The sequence below is a fragment of the Antedon mediterranea genome, chromosome 1, assembly GCF_964355755.1.
Source record: "Antedon mediterranea chromosome 1, ecAntMedi1.1, whole genome shotgun sequence".
Classification (NCBI taxonomy): Eukaryota; Metazoa; Echinodermata; class Crinoidea; order Comatulida; family Antedonidae; genus Antedon; species Antedon mediterranea.
Window position 1 is genome coordinate 29941682 of NC_092670.1, and position 21880 is coordinate 29963561.

The following is a 21880-nucleotide window of genomic DNA, read 5'->3' on the forward strand; positions in this document are numbered from 1 at the left end:
TAACTCAATAGGCCTACACGCATTTATTAGTTAATCAGCTGTTTCATCTTGTTTAAAAAAGTTAATTTAATTGTGTCACTAGTAAGAATAGAACACAATCTTATTCTCAATTATGTTTACACAACACATATTTAAAAGGGGCTTGGGTTGTTGTGTGCAAAGATACTGTGTGTATGGCTTATGTCTTCATCACTAAAAACAAATTAAACAATTATGACACATCTTACCGAAATGGATTGTTCGGGACCTCAGCATCATCATGGTTGATAACGAAATTGTAAACAAAATAGGGTGGCTGGCTCTGAAAAGAGCCAGGGTATGTTGTGTACAAAAATAGGTCTGATTTACATACACCGCAGACAACTAGTAAACATTGATGTCGGACTTCAGCTCCGCAGTGGTGTGTGATTTCGATGATCGTTTCCACAAATTCCTTTTTTAAAATCACATGCGAATCGAAAAGGGGAAACAATTAGGGGCTAGGTGGGACAGCAGGACACAATATCAAAAAGCTTCCGGGTGTAAATAATTTCGTAAACTTGGTGTTATGCTTAATTACTTACTATTTCCAAAAAAATCGGTAATTAAAAATCTTATTTTCTAACAAATAGTATAAAAATGGTTTTATAATATTTATGACGAAATTGATTAAATTAATTCAAAGTGTAGTTATAAAAGTTGCAAATGTCGCGAAAGTTGAACGAGATTCAACCACTCGCGCGGCGTCACGCTCAGGCACATATCGCCGTCTGACAATATTGAGGGCGCTTGACTTTTTCTATTTATTTTACATTGGTTGAAACAGCTGTGTGTTGTTTTAGGCTTGTGTAGGCTTGCCTGTGATAGTAGAAGTCGGTTTGGCTTGGATTTTAGGGGTCTAGTTATTGAGACCACGGCGCACGGTAGATTTAATACTGTGTGGGCTTGGCAGGTAATTTATTACTGGTGCCTTAATTATCGTCATATTGGTTATTATTTTAACCTGTGTTTTTGTTTGTTTGTTTCAAAAAGAAACTATGTCAGAAAGTGATTTTGACGAGGAATTTTTGGATAGCATGTCCATTGAGGTGGTAGCTCAGCTATCAGAGGAGCGTTTGCAACTCCTAGGTACTAGGGTTGGAGCATCTATAAATGATTCCATGAATAAATATGACTTGATAAATGTGATTGGAAGTCATGTTGGTTTAATTACTCATGAATCCGTAAAAAACTGCGGGGAATGAGGTCGAGTTGGCTAGAATCGAGTTGGAAGGTGAAAAATTAATTTTTGAAAGAAGAAAATAAGAGATTCTAGAGATGCAAACTCAAAGAGAGATGGAAAAAGAAAAACATGAATTTGAGTTAAGGAAATTAGAATTAGTTAACCAAATGGGTCTACACCTAATGATTCAGAGATTACTCAGAATATTAAATGGGTTCCCAAGTTTAATGAGGATGAGGTAGAGACGTATTTTTTAGCTTTTGAGAAAATTGCTAATAGATTAAAGTGGCCTGCTAGACACTGGACTGTGTTGTTACAAACTGCTCTTGTGGGTAAAGCCCAAGAGGTATTTTCTGCATTGGCTGAAGATCAATGTGAGAACTATGATGCGGTCAAAACTGCTGTTTTGTCAGCTTATGAGTTAGTTCCAGAGGCGTATCGTCAGAAATTTAGGAACTTAGGTAAACCTTATGATCAAACGTTTACAGAATTTGCACGTAAGAAGCAGATTCTTTTTGATAGATGGTGTAGTTCGGAAGGAGTAAAGGGTGAATTTGGAAAGCTTCGTGAGCTTATGTTAGTTGAGGAGTTTAAATCTTGTTTCCCTACTGAAGTTCGTACACATCTAGAGGAGCAGAAAGTGGATAATTTAATGAAAGCGGCTTCTGTTGCCGATAATTATGTGCTCACGCACAAGGTGATGAATACCAAATCGGTTTCAAAATCTGTTGATGATTCTAAGGTCCAAAGTCAGAAAACTACAGTTAATAGTAGTAGTAAATTTGTCAGAACTTGTTTTGTTTTTACTGCAAGAAAAAGGGTCATATAAAGGCAGATTGCTGGCTGTTTCAAAGCAAAGCTAAAGGGGATAATAAGAAACCCCAATCACTTCCAAACACGTTGGTTAATACAGTCCCGTTGAAAGTAACAGCGAGTCATGACGTTGATGAAAGTGAGAAGTTGATCCAATCTTCAGGTCCAGAAAAAGTGCGAAAGCTATTTAAGCATTTCCTCTCTACTGGTTCTGTAGCATTGATCAACGATGTGAATCTGAGTAAAGTTCGTGTCTTAAGAGACACAGGGGCATCACAATCCCTGATATTAGAATCTGCATTGTCATTTTCGGACGAGTCTTCTGCTGGAGCAAGTGTGCTCATCCAAGGTGTTGAATGGGGTTGAAAGGAAGTCCCACTTCATGTAATTCGGATTGAAACAGATATTGTAAGCGGAGATTTTGTTGTTGGTGTTGTTCCGAGTCTTCCAGTATGGGGTGTCACACTCCTTTTGGGGAATGATTTGGCCGGAGAAAGAGTGACAGTAGAACCGGTTGTGTGCAAGAGTCCTGTTGAAGACGAAAGCACGGTGTATTTAGAGAAAGAATTATCACATGTGTTTCCATCATGTGCGGTGACGCGATCTATGGCAAATAAAACCATAGATGAGGATGAGAGTATTGACTTATGTGATAGGTTTTACGGAGAAATTACAGATCGCGTTTCCCAAGAGGCTGTCTGCTCAGGTCCCGAGTCACACACTGCCCAGGCTGAACAACAGCACCCAAAAGTGTGTGATTTCGGTCCGACAGTTCTCAATCGGTCCAGGTTAGTGGAAGAGCAGAGTAAAGATCCTGATTTGGTGTCATTTGGTCAGCAAGCTCTTTCTGTAGAGGAAATGTCTATTGTTCCTGTTTGTTATTTTATAAAGGATGGCATAGGTAAGTGGAGGCCACCAGATATTCCAAGTAGTGAAGTTTGGAATGAGATTCACCAGATAGTTATTACTAGGGGATACCGTCAGGATATTATTGGTATTGCGCATGATGATCCTCTTTCAGGTAATTTAGGTGTCAATAAAACGGTAGACAAAATTCTCAGGCATTTCTTTTGGCCAGGTCTTAGAAAAGATGGGTCTAACTATTGTAAATCCTGTCATGCGTGTCAGGTAGTGGGGAAGCCTAATCAAAAGGTTCCAGTAGCCCCACTTAAGCCTATTCCTACATTCGGTGAACCATTTTCAAGAGTTATTGTTGATTGTGTGGGACCATTACCACGTACTAAAAATGGAAATGAGTATCTATTAACAATAATGTGTGCATCAAGTAGGTTTCCAGAAGCGATTCCTCTTAGGCGTATTACAGCTAAGAATGTTGTTAAAGCATTGGTAAAATTTTTTACATGGGTAGGATTGCCTAAAACTGTTCAGTCCGATCAAGAATCAAACTTCATGTCAAAGATATTTAAACAAGTTTTAGAGCAGTTAGGTGTTGTCCATATAAGTTCAAGTGCTTACCATCCACAGTCTCAAGGGGCACTTGAGAGATTTCATCAGACACTTAAGAATATGATTAAAACCTATTGTTTTCAATGTGAAAAGGAATAGGATGAGGGAGTTCCCTTAATGTTATTTGCTGTTCGTGAAACAGTTCAAGAATCCTTAGGGTTTAGCCCATTTGAGTTGGTGTATGGTCATTCGGTCCGAGGCCCTCTTAAAATAGTCAAAGAAAGCCTGTTAGGGAATGCAGAAGAGTCTGTATCGATACTAGATTATGTGTTTGAATTTCGTGATCGATTAAATCGTGCTCGTGAGATGGCTAGAAAGAATCTTGTGAAGGCTCAGGGTAAAATGAAGAGATTGTTTGATAGGAAATCAGAAAATAGAAGCTTTAATTCAGGTGATGAAGTTTTAGTTATGTTGCCTCTTCCCAGTCAACCATTATCTGCAGGATTTGCTGGTCCTTACAAAGTATTAGAAAGAGTAGGAGAAGTTGACTATGTGTTAGATACTCCAGACAGGCGTAACAAGAAGCGACTGTGTCATATAAAAATGTTGAAACCATACACAGCGAGAAATAATAGTGATACCTGTACGTCAACACCAGTTACGTTTGTTGTTGAAGAGAATTCTGAAGAGTTTAGGGATCCTGATACATGTGTTAAGTTCAGTAATTCAGATGTCCTTGCAAACATTGAAGAGAAAGTTGGTCATTTATCTGGTGATCGTAAGGTTGAAATTGTTAGTTTGATATTTGGAAATCTGCAGTTGTTTTCGGATGTTCCAGGTCGAACGAACTTAGTGGAGCATGACGTTAAGACAGCTGATTGTTCACCAATAAAACAAAATCCATATAGAGCAAATCCGTTCAAGATGAAGATATTACAAAATGAGATTGATTACATGATTAAGAATGATACCATCGAGCCTAGTTGCAGTGCTTGGAGTTCTCCATGTATATTAGTTCCGAAGCCAGATAAATCGTATCGTTTTTGTACTGATTATCGGAAGGTTGATGCCAAATCTACTACAGATTCATATCCCATACCGAGGATAGATGACTGTATTGATCGTGTGGGTAGTGCTAAGTTTGTCAGTAAATTTTATCTTTTAAAGGGTTACTGGCAAATTCCTTTAACCGAGCGAAAGAAGTGTCAGCTTTTGTAACTCCCATGGGTCTTTATCAGTATAAAGTCATGCCTTTCGGTTTAAAGAATGCACCAGTCCCGTTCCAGAGATTGGTTAATGGTATAATTTCAGGGTTGGAGGGCTGTGAAGCTTATATAGATGATTTGGTTGTTTATAGTGATACATGGGATGTTCATGTGCAGAGAATTAAGGCAATGTTTGACAGGTTGGCAGCTGCAAAGTTGACAGTAAATTTGGTGAAAAGCGAGTTTTCCTGTGCAGAAATTGTGTTCTTAGGTCATAAAGTTGGTTGCGGAAAAGTGAAACCATTAAGTGCTAAGATTAAGGCAGTCTGTGATTTCCCAGTTCCAAGGAGTAAGCAGGAGATAATGCGGTTCCTGGGAATGGCTGAGTTTTATCGACGTTTTTGCAGAAGTTTCTCAACGCTTGTAGCTCCATTAACGAATCTGCTGAAAAAGAATGCGAACTTTGTGTGGTTGGAGGAATGCAATAATGCGTTCATTAAAATTAAAGCGATGTTATCAAATGAACCGGTGTTGATGGCTCCACAATTTGATAAATAGTTTTCGTTGATGATTGATGCCAGTGATGTTGGTTCTGGTGCTGTGTTGGCGCAAACAGACGAGAATGGTGTTGATAAGCCTGTGTGTTTCTACTCGAGAAAATTCAATCAGCATGAGAAACGTTATTCTACTGTTGAGAAAGAGACATTAGCTTTGATGTCAGCGTTAAAGCACTTTGAAGTGTATCTTGGATCTACTCCGTTTCCAATTGTAGTTTGGACTGACCACAACCCATTAACGTTCTTGGTAAGAATGAAGGACAAAAATCAACGCCTGTTGAGATGGAGTTTAGAAGTTCAAGAAATGAATCTGGAAATTCATCATATCAGAGGAAAAGACAATGTTGTAGCTGACGCTTTGTCAAGAGTTTAGATAAAACATGCATGAAATGATTTTAAAAGTTTTATTGATTTTAAAAGTGTTTATTTAATTATAATATGTTAGTTGTGATAGACTGATGCATTAATGGCATACACGGATTTAAAGTAATTAGAACTTGTGAAAATTTAAAGAAGCAGTTGAAGTAAATTCATATCAACGACCTGTTAAAATAACTACTGTATAAGAAAGGATTTAAAATGTTATAGTAAACAGTTATAAGTTTAATCATATCAAACTTTCTTTAAGTGGGGGTGTGTGATGAGTTTGTCACACGGAAGTGAGCCCTCTAGAGTAAAAGAGGGGGAGATGAATAAAGATGGACGACAACTACAACGTGTTTTGTTCTTATTGTTGGTTTCAGCCTAACGAGCGAGCCCGTAACAGTAGTTGTACTAAGATGACATCGGGTATGAAGCGTCTCACATACACACAGAGCCAAAATTGGATCTTGGACTTGCACAGTGTATGGACTCTAACCTTACGGTTTTCATTAAATATACCATTTCATGCTATCATTCTAAATAACTAATTTTCTACCTATTGCATTCCTCTTTTTTCATTCCATCCATCTTATCTTGGTGAAAAGGGAGGATACTACATTTTCCTCCTCTGAGTTTATAGCCTCTCTACTCGAACACAAATAAGAACACAAATAAGATAGTTTAACAAGAAAATTCTAATCATGTATTTTACCGCCATTTTTCATTTCTACATTTTAATTAACATCGTATCTAAAATTTTAAATGAGAAAATATATGGTTAATACTGAATTCTGGCATCTTATTATGTAAATATACCTGTATTTTAACTACTTTAAACACTTACTTTTAATTGTCACAAATGTACTTATATGTATATAATATATTCATCAATGAGAATTTAAATAAACGTGAGAAGAACTCACACAAGACAAACAAATAAAATATACATAGGGAGTCTATTTATCTGTATGTTTTAGAACCAATTGCTTAGACCTTCAATGGTCTTTAATTACAAAAGGCTTATAGTGTTATTTAGTGACTTAGCCTATGATGGTCCGACACATTTCATAGCCGGAAATCTTGATTTCCTCCTGGTCTATTTGGGTAACATATTAAGTTCAAATATCAGCTAAATTTATTATTAATATTTTTTTAACTACTACTTGGGTGGGTGAGGGCATGTGGCGCAGTGTGTTGGACAATGTGTTGGACTACTGATCGTGTGTTTTATTAAAAAGAAATTACTGGGATAATAATGTTCACCGCTTAGAGGTTTCACAACATTAGGGGCTATATAAATCCAGGATATTATTATTAGGCCTACTTAATGACCTAAAAAGAAATTCAATGTTTTCGTAAAACTAAAAATTATTACTTATTATAATTATTAAAAAAAAATATTGAGAACAAACTCACTGCTCGTTTTATCTCTGTACTAAACCATACTATTCTCAAATTAAAAATGACAAATACAGCCAAACTGATGATGATTTGTTTGTTTGTTTTTTTAGATTTGTATCGCATAATCATATACATGTCATTGAACCTTTCACTTTTGTAAACTGCACCGAACTGTCAGAGCAGTAGGTTTTCTTAAAAATACAATAACTCATTGACTAATTGATTTAGTAGATCAACATAACTTAATTTGATGAGATAAATGTTTAAGATAATATGTTCCCTGATCACTATACATGTTAGAAAGTGCATGCAAAAAATGAGACCACAAATTAAACTTAGCCCCCTCCTATGTCCTAGTCAGGTTTAAAATTACTATGACTGAATGTAATACTCAACATATATTTCTATCACTTTTTGATTTTCAGGGATATTAGATTTAATAAAGAACACCAAGAGCTTATTGAAAATACATTTGCATTTAAATCAAGTTTTTCCGTTAAATTGTAAGTAAAAAGAATAATATGGCATCTCGTTTTTTTGTTAGGTTGTGAGTAACTCTAAAATATAAGGGTATTATAATGATATAGACCACACATACTTATCTAACAATATCTACATTTTATTCCTTGGAAATTTAAAATATACGGTAATGCCATTGATTTAGAATATTTTACATATATAATACATTTTGCAAAACATAATTCTGCATCATTACGCAAATGAAAACAATGATATCTATTTTTATGACCTAATTTATACTCATCTTTGAATAGGATTATTGGATATAACGTCCAAGTAATATCAACTGAAACATTTAAAAATGTATCAGATGGAAGCTACCTGTGAGTAAATATTTATGCTAGATTGTAGTCGGTAGGTGTGTATGTGTGTTAGATTGTAGTGGATTGGTGTGTATGTGTCGTGCTATAGATTGTATTGGGTTGGTGTGTATGTGTGTAGTGTTAGATTTTAGTGTGTGGGTTGGTGTGTATGTTTGTCGTGTTAGATTGTAGTGGGTTGGTATGTATGTGTGTCGTGTCGCTATATTAATTAAATTAATATTACAGTGAAATCATTGCGTTTGGAATTTTAGATATTTTTTGGAGATATTCATAAACTTCATGTTTAATGTCGTTTTATGATCTAATATTGTATTTAATAACAAGTTAAGAAGCATACCATCAAGGGCTTTCCAAGGCGGAAACATAGAAGAGATGTAAGTTTTGTATATATTATCTTTTTCTGTTTTCAATAACGGAAAATTGCATAACATTTGAATGGATTGAATTAAAAGTGTTACCATCAAATAGCCAAAAATAATTAGTAGAACTTTTATTACTTTTGTACAGTATGTATTTTGTTTCTGTTTCATTTATTATTTTTGCACGAACGATCACAGATCACTTTGACGTTAACATACTAAGATATATATAAATATAAATTCACCACCAAATTGCCTACCAGCAAGGATGCTCTAAAATCTTCCCAGACACTATATATTTGCATTTCGATTTACACTATAAGTATGACTGAATGTCACGATTAATATGTATCATATTTACTCATCAAGTCAATCGAGTCTAATCTAAGTTGTTAAGCACCTTATATTTAAGACTAGTTTTCATACATTAAAAAAATGGCATTGGCCATTTTGATCAACAGCCTATTGCCAGTTCATCAATTATTTGCCGATGCTTTTTTCACTGTATGGGGCGCTTCCAATATACTGCATATATCATAATTATATATCTCAACAATTCGCTTACACCAGACACTCAATTATACATTTTGCTCTAAAGACAAGTTTCATCAAATGACTTATTGTCCAGAAGTACCATTTTAAACCTTTTAACCGTGACCTTTCCCGCCATTTTCCGACAAACGTTTTCATTAGAGAAAACATAAACAGCCTAGAAATTGTAGTGCTACCATGTTGTTTGTTTCAAATGACGTCCCACCATTTGATGGGTTAATTAGAAAATGTGTTTTCAGTTTCAAAAATCACGTGAACGCAAGTAGTAATTCTTTGATCATAGCCATTAATCGCCACGTTCTTAATGTGTCAGCAATGCATATCCAGTAGAATGCCTTGTTGCATTGACTTCATATTTATATATTTTGTCTGTTATTCTGTACAATCTCAATTCTTTTTTTATCTGTACATTGAGTTCTTAGATTAAGCTTTTTTTGCTATGGCTATATCGTGGTATCCATGGATTCCGAAATAAAAAGATGAATGCACGAATACCCATCAAAAGCAAAAAAAAATATTTGCAGGTTAACGACAACGATATCAAGATGAAACTATACTTTTTGTCAAAGCATATGATATCATTGAGTTGTGTAGTAAACCAACGAATCAAAATCCATCTGATTGATGAATATAATTATTTCTTTCAGTAATCTTTCAGATAACGATATAACCTTTATACACAAGGACGCATTTATTGCATTGGATAGTATTTTAGTTCTGTGAGTATCTATCTCTTTTTAAATAACTTTAATTTTTTTGCTTAATATACTTGTTTAAACTAAATATATAATACATTGATAATATACTATTTTGTTATTGTTTAGTTAAAAATGGACTCATACTGGTGGTTATGTACCTACTAATTAGGCAACCCAACCTTTACCTACTCCTACACCTTCCACATTGTAGAGATGTACACATAAATATTAAACTGTTAAACATATTGGAAATACTGTGTTGACATACCACAATAGCATTGTTTATAAACTGCATGCAGGTTCATTTGCTCAAACTATGTTAATCAGTTTATCTTACGTATCATACAATTATAATTTTTGAAGATTGCTTGGTTATAACAGACTGACTGAAATACCAATCTTATATGGTATCATGAGATACGATGGTACATTGTGAGTTTAATGTTGTTTTATTAATAGCCTTTATTGTAGAATTGATTTAATAGAAGTACGTGTCATCAAAACAAAACATCTAATCATACATATACAGTAATCAAATTCTTGTGTTAGAGTCCTAATATCAGGATAGGCTACATTCACCCGATTCTGTAGCTGTTAGTACACTCAACGTGGACAGAATCGGGTGCTACATTTTGTGTTATTTTCTAATAATTATTGTTTAATTGCTAGCTCATGGAAAAAGGTGCAGTTATTCTTATTCCCAAATCTAAAGAATGTAAATTTATACACAATGACCTCGGACCTATCTCTCTTACTAGCTTGAGTATTCGAATAATTTGTAGTTAAATGGGTGGTTGAATATATTACAGGTAAGTTAATTTTTCCCGACAATTTAAAGTAGAAACAAATTTTCAACCTCTCATTACCCTATAAACATGATTGACACGGTCCTTTACTTGAATGTGGAGGAACATAATGTTAACCTTTGCGGAATTGATTTTACAAAAGCTTTCGACCTTATCAATAACTCGATTCTTATTAAATAATAATAATTAAACATCGGGGTGAGGTCCAATCATCTACAATTTCCTCACTGATCGTACCATAATACCATATATAGCCAGTGCTTGTTGTTCTTTATGTGTGGTGCAACAAAAATAATTTGATTTCAAGCTTTCTAAATTCCACGTGATGTCCCTTAATTTCCTCAAACCTGCCTTTTTTTTACTAAATGGAACAGAACTTGATATGGTGAACCACATGAAACTTCTCGGCGGTGGCACCATATCCACCTAATTTGAAATGGGATCTCAAAACTGATGAGATAATCTTTCAGTCATCCGGAAGATTGTTTACCTTGTAAAAGTCAATAATGACCTTATTACTGTTTATGTCTCTTATATTAGGCCATCTTAGAATAAGCTTGTCATATGGTATGGTGCTATTACAAAGAAAATTGCCAGTATGTTCAATAATATTAAGAGTTGCATACATTATTTATGACAATGCCCTAATTTCCACCGGGTAACCCTCACTCGTGGCAAGAAGAGACTCTCTTGTTTTGTCATTTGGTAAAGAGTTTAATAAAAGTTGGGAAACTTTCTATATATATATATATATAACACCACATGCATAGAACACATGCTATTTATACTGAAAATGTATTAATTAATTTAAAACGATAAAATGAGGAAATCTGTGAGAATGAGAAAAGGTCGCCCCAACCGAGATATATATAATATATACATTTAAAAATGTACTGTAATTCATTTTCACCTGGATTCATTTAAAACATTTAATATAGGCCTAATAATTTAAAAAGAAATGTAAAAATTAATTGTATATACTGTTTCATTTCATGTATTTTTGTATGAATGTTAACTTTCTTTTAAACTTGCAAAATTCTATGTGTTTTGAAGTATTTGCTAACATAGGTTTTCAGCCATTAATAAGTGCTGCCTTGTGTATGTTTTTTAAATAAATATACTGAAATAAATAAATAAATTTACTTTAGATCCACATGTATATACATCAATCATGCCGAATTGGCACTGACGTAAAGAAAACAGATAACAACAATAACCCTCACACCATATCAATTTTAAATTAGAAATGATTACTTATTTGAATAACATTTTTTTTCATCAGAACAAAAATGATAATAGCAGTATTATTTTCTAACCAACATATTGATGAGTAACTGGTTACTATACTATTTAAAATAGTAAATATTATATTATGTTAATTATGTTTTAGAGATTTAAGCTGGAACAATCTGTCATCTTTAGAAGGCCATCAATTACCATCAGTTACAAATTTACTCATCAACAAAAATCAAATTCAACGCATCTCAAAAACCGCCTTTGCCAATATGACATCTCTTAAATCTTTGTAAGTACCCAACAAAAATAAATCCAGGGATAACAATGTTTGTTTCAACTATCTATATTCTACTCTTGTTTTAGACTGTATGTTGCATGTGTTCAAATTGAATGCTCCAAAGTTGAGTTTTCATCAAACCATATCTTTTATATTAATCTATATATATTAGAATGTTCTTTGCCGGTCTCCATTGAGATCCAGCCACTGATACCCACAGCCTTGTCATTTTTCAGTAATTTACCTTTGGATTTATATATACTTATATATATATATAAAAGTAAAATGTACTTATTTAGTGGCTATAAAAACAACTTTCAACTTTGTTTCCAACTTTATAGGTTTTACATCGTATGAGAGGGTTTTTTCAAAATGGCCGCCTATATCATATCTTAACCGCTTACTCCAGAAACTCAATGATCTCAAATCGTTTATAATACATATTTATTAATGACACGTTTCATCAAATGATTACAAGAAATACCATTTCACATTTAATTATGTGGCTATGATGATGTAACAAAAATTGTTCTGCCATTGTACATTTGTATGATGTCATGAGATTTACGAGATCTAATATTATGGAAGTAGACCAAATAAAGACATAGAGATATATTTTTTTAGATTTCTTGTACGCAACTACATAACATTTATCGAAGAAGGGGCGTTCAGTCAAACTAACCTTTTCTATTTGCAAGTTATTTTATATTTTCTTTATTATGTTTTGTAACCCTGTACAACTGTACTCTTGCGTATACTCAATAATCATGATGATTATTTTTAATTTAACATATTAGAGATGTTTCACAACCTAAATATATCTATTTTTCTAAGTTAGTAATTTAAAAATCTTTTTTGCATGGCAACGAATGTTGAGGGCTCCCCTTCCTGCAATGTGTAACTCCGTGGGATGTGTCAGAAAAAAGATAAATTTTCATGAATTCCAAGATTGTTCGTTTAAATAACATAATTCAATGTATTGTTCCATCCTTGCATGCGTCAGTCAATCAAAGAGCGTTTTAATTCTTAATAACCAATCACAGTCAAGGATTCACAAACTCGTGGTAGAAATTTTAGCAACCAAACACTTTAATAAAACCAATTTCAATTAATTGGATTTAAAGATATTCCTAAAGTTGTTACAATGGTAGCTGATTTATTACCCAAATGACGTGATTCAGTTTAGCGGTTTGTTTACAAAAGCGCAGTAAAGAATGTCGATTTAATTAATTGCAAAATACACCTACGACGCTGCGCCGTTATCCTAGACATTATTATTGTCGCTAGAATTCAAACGTTTAATTCATTTTTCATGATTTTAACTTTGTAGATTCATTTATGGTAATGGAATTACAAAGATCAACAATCAATCATTAACAACCAAAAACACGACACTGGAATACACGTGAGAATTATTTTAATTGCATTAAGAGTCTAAAAGCTAAAATATAGTAATTGATAATAAGTGTATGTAGTTTAATACTTATTATTGTTTGAGCAATTCTTTTAAACAACAGCTTGCAAAGATAGGCTATCTTGAGGTATTGAGTATTTTGTTGCCTTGGTTTTACTTTGTAATAAAAAAAAAAAATAATAAATAAATATTCGTTTATTCAGATTTTGTTGTAAATACATAGCTAATGTTTTACCACCATTTCTAATTTTTCTTCAGATATTTATTTGACAATCCGTTAGAAGATATCGGTGAAAATGCTTTATCACATATGGCAGAAAAGGGAACCATGTATGCCTGTCAAAATACTAATTATATTTTGCTACTCAGAGACTGCGGCAATTAACAAACTCATAGAATAATAAATAAAGACGCATACAACATAGGTTCTTGCTTAAATAGTTTAATTAGTAAATGAACATTTACCCATGTAAAACTGCACATAAAAGTCATAAGCAAATATAACAGAGAGGATGCTTGATCAAAGAGGTCGAAAACCCGCCCTCTCCGTTCTCAAAATAGAATTGTGTTCCCAACCCAATTCTTGATTATCGTATTATAATCAAAGTCTTTACGATCACAATGATATTAGAACAGTATATAATATTGTCATTTCATATACTAGACTTACCATGAACCCTATATATCATCGTATTTGTTGTTAGTGTATGTTGATATCATTCGTTTTTATCTCTATAATCAACTTTAATTTGTTTTCTAGATATCTTAGCTGTGGTGATCTTCGATCGTTTCCTTCAAACATTAAACAAAATATTAACATGTAAATACTGATTTATAATTGTACATAAATCAACACATTGCTTTTATTTCCATTTATTGTTTTCATAATTACGTTTAACAATGGATAACATTATTATTTGTGTGACATTGGCGAGATTTATGTTCATTTTACAAATACAAGTTTCTGTTATGGAACAGACGCCTGTATTTCACTGATATACGTTATTTCAATACTCATAGAGGACTTGTAACACATTTATTATTTTAATGTCATTATACAATTTTCAAATAACACTTTTTTCAGTATTTGTGTTAAAGAAGGTACAATAATTGATATGCAGCTTGACAAAGTATCGTTTAAATATGTTGCCACCGAAATTGGTTTGGCATGTAATGCCTCAACGGGCCAAAATGTGAAAAATGCCCACCAGGTAACACCTACTTTTTTACTTTTGTGGGATCTTCCCACATTTATTCTATCGTAAAAAAAATCATACCGGATCATAGACATTGTAGTCATTCCAGAAAACCCACCCCCCCCCCCTCCCTCCGCACGCAACCCAACATTTAGGTCTTGCTAAATACACACTAAATGCCGAGAGTGTAAACATTTTAATTTTACCACCACGTTAAGTGTATATACAAAAAAGGCTGATCTTGTTGCATTGACTTGTTTATAGGTGGCTTCTATCAAGATCTACGAGGAGTTATTGAAATGGGTGGTTTTAGAGAATCCTGTTAGCAATGTCCGATTGGAAGTTTCTTGAATCATGCACGAGCGACATATATTGCCGATTGCAAGACGTGTCCATCTGGGACTAAAACCAATACATATGCCAATCTAACTGCTTGTTATTACCTTGACAATTTCCATCGTTCCACGTAATCTTTATTGTATTACATTTGTTCCTTGAACCAATGAAGAAGAAATCCGAGCAGAGATTTCAACAGTTGACATTAACCTTTATAGTTGTTAATGTATCGATTGGGGCGATTGTAAACTTGGACCAGACTGGCAATGGAGATAATGTCATCGAATTACTTCACAAGATTACTCCTATCATTCTACTCATGCTGAACGTTTCCATCATGCTTGTCGTAGTCGGTAATATATTGTATCATACTTAAATTATGTAAGTAAGCAGAGAGAATGATGCACTGTTGAGTTTATTAATCTTGAATAATTTGTAACTTGACTACCACAAGTTACGATGTTGGTTTTTATGACTTTACACGTAGTCTGACAAATAACAAATTACATGAAAGACTATGAAGTGTAAAACCGTTGTCTGCAAAAAAAAAAAACAACATTTCATCTGCAGAGAGCGGAAGCCGTAAACGTAGTCTTGTTTTACGAGTAAAAGCATGTGTGTGAAGGGCTCACTTGAAACAATGAAAAGTAATTTGGCCAACTGCAAATTGTCGTTGTCGCTTACGTAAATTTGACTGGATTTTATATTATTCAGCTATCAGAATTACACATACATATCAATGCAATACTGATATTATTTTATTTGTCCATAGTAATATAAATACATTTGAAACTGGCATGAAATATAAAAAAAAAGATATACTACACAAATTCAGAAGATTAGCAACAAAACAAAATAATATACATTAAAAGCTAGGTTATGTATAATACATACAGATTAAAAGATTTTATCATAAAATCATTAAAACTATTAAAAATACAATATTAAAAAGTAAGAATTGCACAATTTTACGTTAACACTACAGTTTCCTATCTTTTTTGCCGTGAGTTATCAAATGTATGACGTTGGCTATAAAGGCGTAACGGGATCGGTTTGTTCTTGTCTTAGGGATGTAATGCCAAATGAAGTGACATTGCCAAATGAGGTTCGCGTGGTCTGTATCGCACAAGGCTAGGTCACTTAATTTGGCAGCACGTTTCTGGCGAGCTAATCGTTAAATATTGATATTATTATTTCCAAATAAACACAAACTGAAAATTATTACCTGAGTATTTCTAACCTAATAATCTTTGCTCATTGTATGAAATTAAACCATTATAACTGCAACATACGACGAAAATTTACGATTTTAGTGTAAAAAAACGAAGGCACTGTCATCTTTAAATATAGAAAACACGACATGCATGATGGGAAGCCTACCGACCCCTTTCTAAACAGCTGGAAAAGCAGACTCGTTTTAGCGCCAAAGGGAAGTGTCTGAAGTCACGTCTGCATGTATGCGGACATGGTCTGGGACAATTTGCCTTTGGCGCTAAAACGTTGAGTGTTTGAGTTATGGGACGCCATTTCTGCATTTTTTCCTAGTAATATTTTGATTTTAAGTTCCTTTCGTCGGTACATTATTCACGTTATTATTTTGTTCGTTTTTATGAATTTCTATGTTTATGTTTTCAAATTAAAATGATTTTTCGTTGAATATGAATGTATCCCGTTATTCTATTGATTATTATATATATTTTTTTGTTTAACATTGCTTACTATACATGCAGTTTTCTAACCTTTTAGTTTCATTTTAAATCATTTCCCGGTGTTTTTATGTATTATGTTATTTATGTTTTTTATTTATAAGTTCTTTAAGAATATGATTTACATGATCACGTTTTTGTCACTTATTATACCTAATATAACATTATATTTACTTTGATGTCTGAAACATTAAAACATAAATTCGCAATAATGGCGAACCTAAGTCGCAAATTGTTAGTTAGATATTCGTTATAATGTCATCATCTCATTTGTTACACGTGTGTGTGTGACTTATAATAAATAAATAAGGGATGGTAGGCCTAAAGGTAGTCGAGGGGAAATTCATCAAATTGTTTCATCAAAACAATAACTCATAAGGTTGGAAATATTTAGAACATAAATAGATAATGGAACCAAATTTTGCAATAAAGATGAGATATTGCGTTGTTCTCTTTTGTTATCAATCTTTTTGTAACGTACCGTAATAGAAGGTAAATAAATATTGGTACCTAATTAATTCAGCATTTTCATCAAGTTTTAACAATCTTCGATGTCGGAAACATTCCCAATAATAGAGACTAATTTTGCAATATGTTAGATATTTTATTCAGCTGGTACTTTTTTTTTTTTTTATTTTTTTATTTCATCATATAATACATTACAAAGGAAAAACATAATCAAATAAAAAATTAAAATTAAAAGCAACAAACAAAAACAACAAAGATATCCATCTAACAAATTAAATAAAGGTTCATAAAAATTATTCTACTCTCTAACCATTTCATATTAGATTTATAAATTCTTCTAATTTTATCCATTTTCTATTAAAAATACTGTCCTCGAAATTCTGATGATAAATACATTTTTCTGTTTCATAAAACCTTTTTAACTCGTTCATTTTCATTTTGATAGTTGGCTTACATTTAACTAGTTTACATTTATAAATAAATGATTTTACAATTAGAATAATTGCATTAATGGCTTTTAAATTAAAAAACTGATGCGCATCTTGGTATCCGAAAATTATGCTCTCTTTACTAAAAATAAATTGCACTCCAGTTTTTGCTGAAATTTTTTCCTGGAGGAGGTTCCATATCCTTTTTACTATTGGACAATTACAGAACAAGTGCTGAATGGTTTCAATTTTATCATCTCTAAATGAGCACATTGAAGTTTCTTTTATATTCACTTTAAATAATTGTTCATTTGTTGCAATTATTCTATTTACAATTTTATATTGAAAATATATTAAAACAATATTCATTGTACAAGTATGTGGAGCTAGGTAGACTGTTTTCCATTGTTCGCTATTGAATACAAATTTATTTTCTGCCCATTTCTTTTGTGCTTTCCATGATTTAAACATTGAGTTATTTAAAACATCATAAAAAATACGACATCCCTTCCTTTGTTGAAAGAGTACTTTTATATGAAATGGAATATCTGGCAAAACTGTTTTTTTAATTTCACATATCATTAAATTGTTAAATTTTTCCCTAAGAAGCCTTTTTTAATCCTATTAATTTTATATAATTTATCTTAATACCATATGTATCTTCGACTTCTTCTAAATTGCCCATTGCTGTTAAACAAATCTTTTGTTATCAATCTTTTTGTAACGTACCGTAATAGAAGGTAAATAAATAATGGTACCTAATTAATTCAGCATTTTCATCAAGTTTTAACAATCTTCGATGTCGGAAACATTCCCAATAATAGAGACTAATTTTGCAATATGTTAGATATTTTATTCAGCTGGTACTTTTTACCTTGATGTCGGAAACATTTAAACATAAATTCGCAATAATGGATCATAAAATTGTGCAATGAAGTCGTGTCATCTTGTTCATATGATTTGGGAAAAAACTTTGGATGGGATATGGGGTGAGCGAAATTCTAAGAAAGCTAAATACATGATACTTATTTAGAAAAAGCACGTGAATTCGCAAATAATTGAACCTAATTTTGCAATGAAGTCGTCATCTCATTTTGTTCATATCGATGTGAGAACAAGTTTGGATGGGAATGTGGTGAGCGAAATTCTAAGCAAGCTAAATACATGATACTAGTTATTTTAATGTTGGGAACACAACGTAAATTCGCAAATAATTGAACGTAATTTTTTCAAGAAAGTCGTCATCGCGTTTGTTCATATTACGATGTGGGAAAAAACTTTGGATGGGAATGGGGCGGTGAGCGAAATTCTAAGCAAGTATTACTTCGAAGTCGGGAACAACCTTAAATTCGCAATAATGCAATGGAACCTAATTTTGCAATGAAGTCGTCATCTCATTTTGTTCATATCGATGTGAGAACAAGTTTGGATGGGAATGTGGTGAGCGAAATTCTAAGCAAGCTAAATACATGATACTAGTTATTTTAAGGTTGGGAACACAACGTAAATTCGCAAATAATTGAACGTAATTTTTTCAAGAAAGTCGTCATCGCGTTTGTTCATATTACGATGTGGGAAAAAACTTTGGATGGGAATGGGGCGGTGAGCGAAATTCTAAGCAAGTATTACTTCGAAGTCGGGAACAACCTTAAATTCGCAATAATGCAATGGAACCTAATTTTGCAATGAAGTCGGTCACCTTGTTTGTTCATACGATGTTGGAAACACGTTTGGAGGGGTGGACGAAATTCTATAGGAAGCTAAATACAGTTAGTTTTGACGTCGGGAATATTATAATTTATACTTAAATGGAACCTAATTTTGTAATGGAGATTGCATGCGTTATTTTCATCTCCGGTTGTTCATTCCATCAATTCATACGTCGTACTTAAAGTGTAACATGCATGCACTGTTATACTTTGTGGGGTGATGAGAGTGGGATGCTACTGTAATCAAGTTAATATATTATTTATTGATATACAGTAATTTAATTAGCTATATCGATGGAATAGTTATTACACGCCTATATTTACACATTTTTGCAGCCTTCACTATTTATAGAATAAATCAGCATTAAATAAGCCAGTGGATAAATCTTTATTGAATTCATTTGAAAGCAATATGCTATATAACATTGAATGTGCAACTATAACAATAAAGAAACAAGTATAGAAAAATGGGTAGCTTTAAGAAATACTATTATGCTAATATAGTTTCTAATTTGCTACGATTATCAGAAAAGGAATTCACTGTGATACGAGTTACAGGTGGTACTGATCTGATTTTATTTCGTTTCATCTTGTATATAAATACATATTGTATAATCCGGGTTGTAAAATGAAAACAAACAAATGAAAATCTCACAAATTCTTTATGTGTAAAATATTTTAAACGAGATATAGATGGTAATGATGATCATTGTCAAGTGTATAAAAAAATATAAGAACATTAATGAAAATAGGAGGTAATACGGAATTCATAAATGTAAAAATGTTACTGATGAATTGTAACGACACTTTGAGAATTAACAAATGTGTTAAATAATATGATTTTATGTAATGACATAAGATAATATGAATGTGAATAAAAGTGGTGTAGCGCCACAAAAGAGAGAAAAAAAGCTATCGATGGAATGGTTGGTACGAAATCCATGATAATTTAGCTAATTATCTGAAATAAATTCGACGGGAACCTGATTTCACAAGGGACCTCTTATATGAGTTTATGAGGATTCCGTTTATATAGAGGAAATCTCAATATCAGTTCTAGAATTAACCTAAACAGTTCTTTTCTAATGAAGAATCTGGGAAATTTACAATCAAGCAACAACACCACATTCTACGTGAATTCTGCTGTACGTGAACTAGCCTTACTACCGCCTGATTATGGTATATAGGCCTACAGTATTAGCTTCAGAATAAATGACGACGCATTCTACAGATATTTAAAAAAATGAAAATATTAAATTGGCTTCGTCGAGATGTTGTACCTTGATAGACAGAGCCCCAAGCAGACAGCCCACATTACAGATAATCTGCTCTGCAGCACAATACAACTGTACATGCGGTGATTCAACTAAAAGCAGTAAAAAGATTTTGGCACACAAGGCGTATCATATCATTTGCGGACCATGACTGAAGCACTTCCGCTTCGATCTATTCGACGAAAATAAAAAAAGGATAACTATTTTCTGCTTTATACTGTACTTAATTTAATGTAATGGTGATCTAATAACAGGCGTAACAACACATAATACATATTGTAGTTTAATACTGACTTAAATATTATTGTTTTATATAAACTGTATTCTAAAAAATGACAATAGAACTTAATTTTGCAATAGTACCTAATTTGGCGCCTTAGACGCCAAATTAAGTGCGGTACCTCATTTGGTAGTGGTACCTCATTTGGCGTGACAAGGGACACAGAGCCTACCACTTCGGGATTGAATAAACTGATCTTTAGGGGGATGACTGACATCACCTATTATACGCAAAGCAGCCTGTAATGATCTATCATTATATAATTCATCCAGGTAGATTGGCATATCGCCTATAAGATTACCAGCTCTTTTCACAATTTGATTTAGCCCTTAATTGTATCTTATCTTAAATAAATTACCATAGTTACAAATCAGACAGTAAAATAATACACTTATATAAATGTGCACAATTAAAAGTGTGTACATATGTGTACACAATTCAAAACTATGATAGGATTTGCCCAATTGTTTTCATTTAAAAACTTTAATCAATAATTTTAATTGAATAGGGCTAAACATTTTATTCAAATATATAAATTAATTAATTGGGTAACAGATTCATAAAAATCATATAACGAAATAAAACTAGATTTTACAGTAATTGGACTTTAACAATTCTGAATAATAATAAAAAACTCATTTAAAGTTTCCATTGCATATGAATTGAGGACCGATTAACATTTACATTATATACTTTTAAAATTAAGCTTTATTGCGACTAGTGTAATCAAGTTGTTGTAATTGCCGCTAAAACAAAATCTAATATTTGAAATATATATTTGATATAATATAAATACACTAGATACAATTGATTTTTGAAATTAGGAATGGGGGTCAATATGTGTTGGGAATAACTGTAAAAAGTAAATATGAGCAATGTTAAATCCAATAATGTTTTATATTTTTTAGTTGTTTTTTTGCAGAAACTTAAAACGAACTGTTTTCGCCATAATGAACCGGTAAGACTCCCTGAAATCAATAATGAGGATCCGGAAGAAGATATATTATATTGGTAAAAATACAATGGAAATGTTATCTTTTTTATTAATTAATTATGCTTGCTTTTACTGTCATGTTAATATATACCATATATATAGTAAAACAGCGTTTCTTTTGAAAGTGGGACAAGTAGTAGAAAAAAAATACAATTTAGCAATAATAACAATTTTACATTTTGAAAGGTTTTCGAGGGGTATTTTTGGAAAAAGGGAATAAACGTATAATTATATTTAATAGTTTGCATTATTTTGATTATTAGTATTGGTACTTACATTTTATGAAGTTAGTCTAAATATAATGAATAAAGTGTGGGAATATTTGGTAAATTAGTTCAATCTTCAAATCTTATGGTGA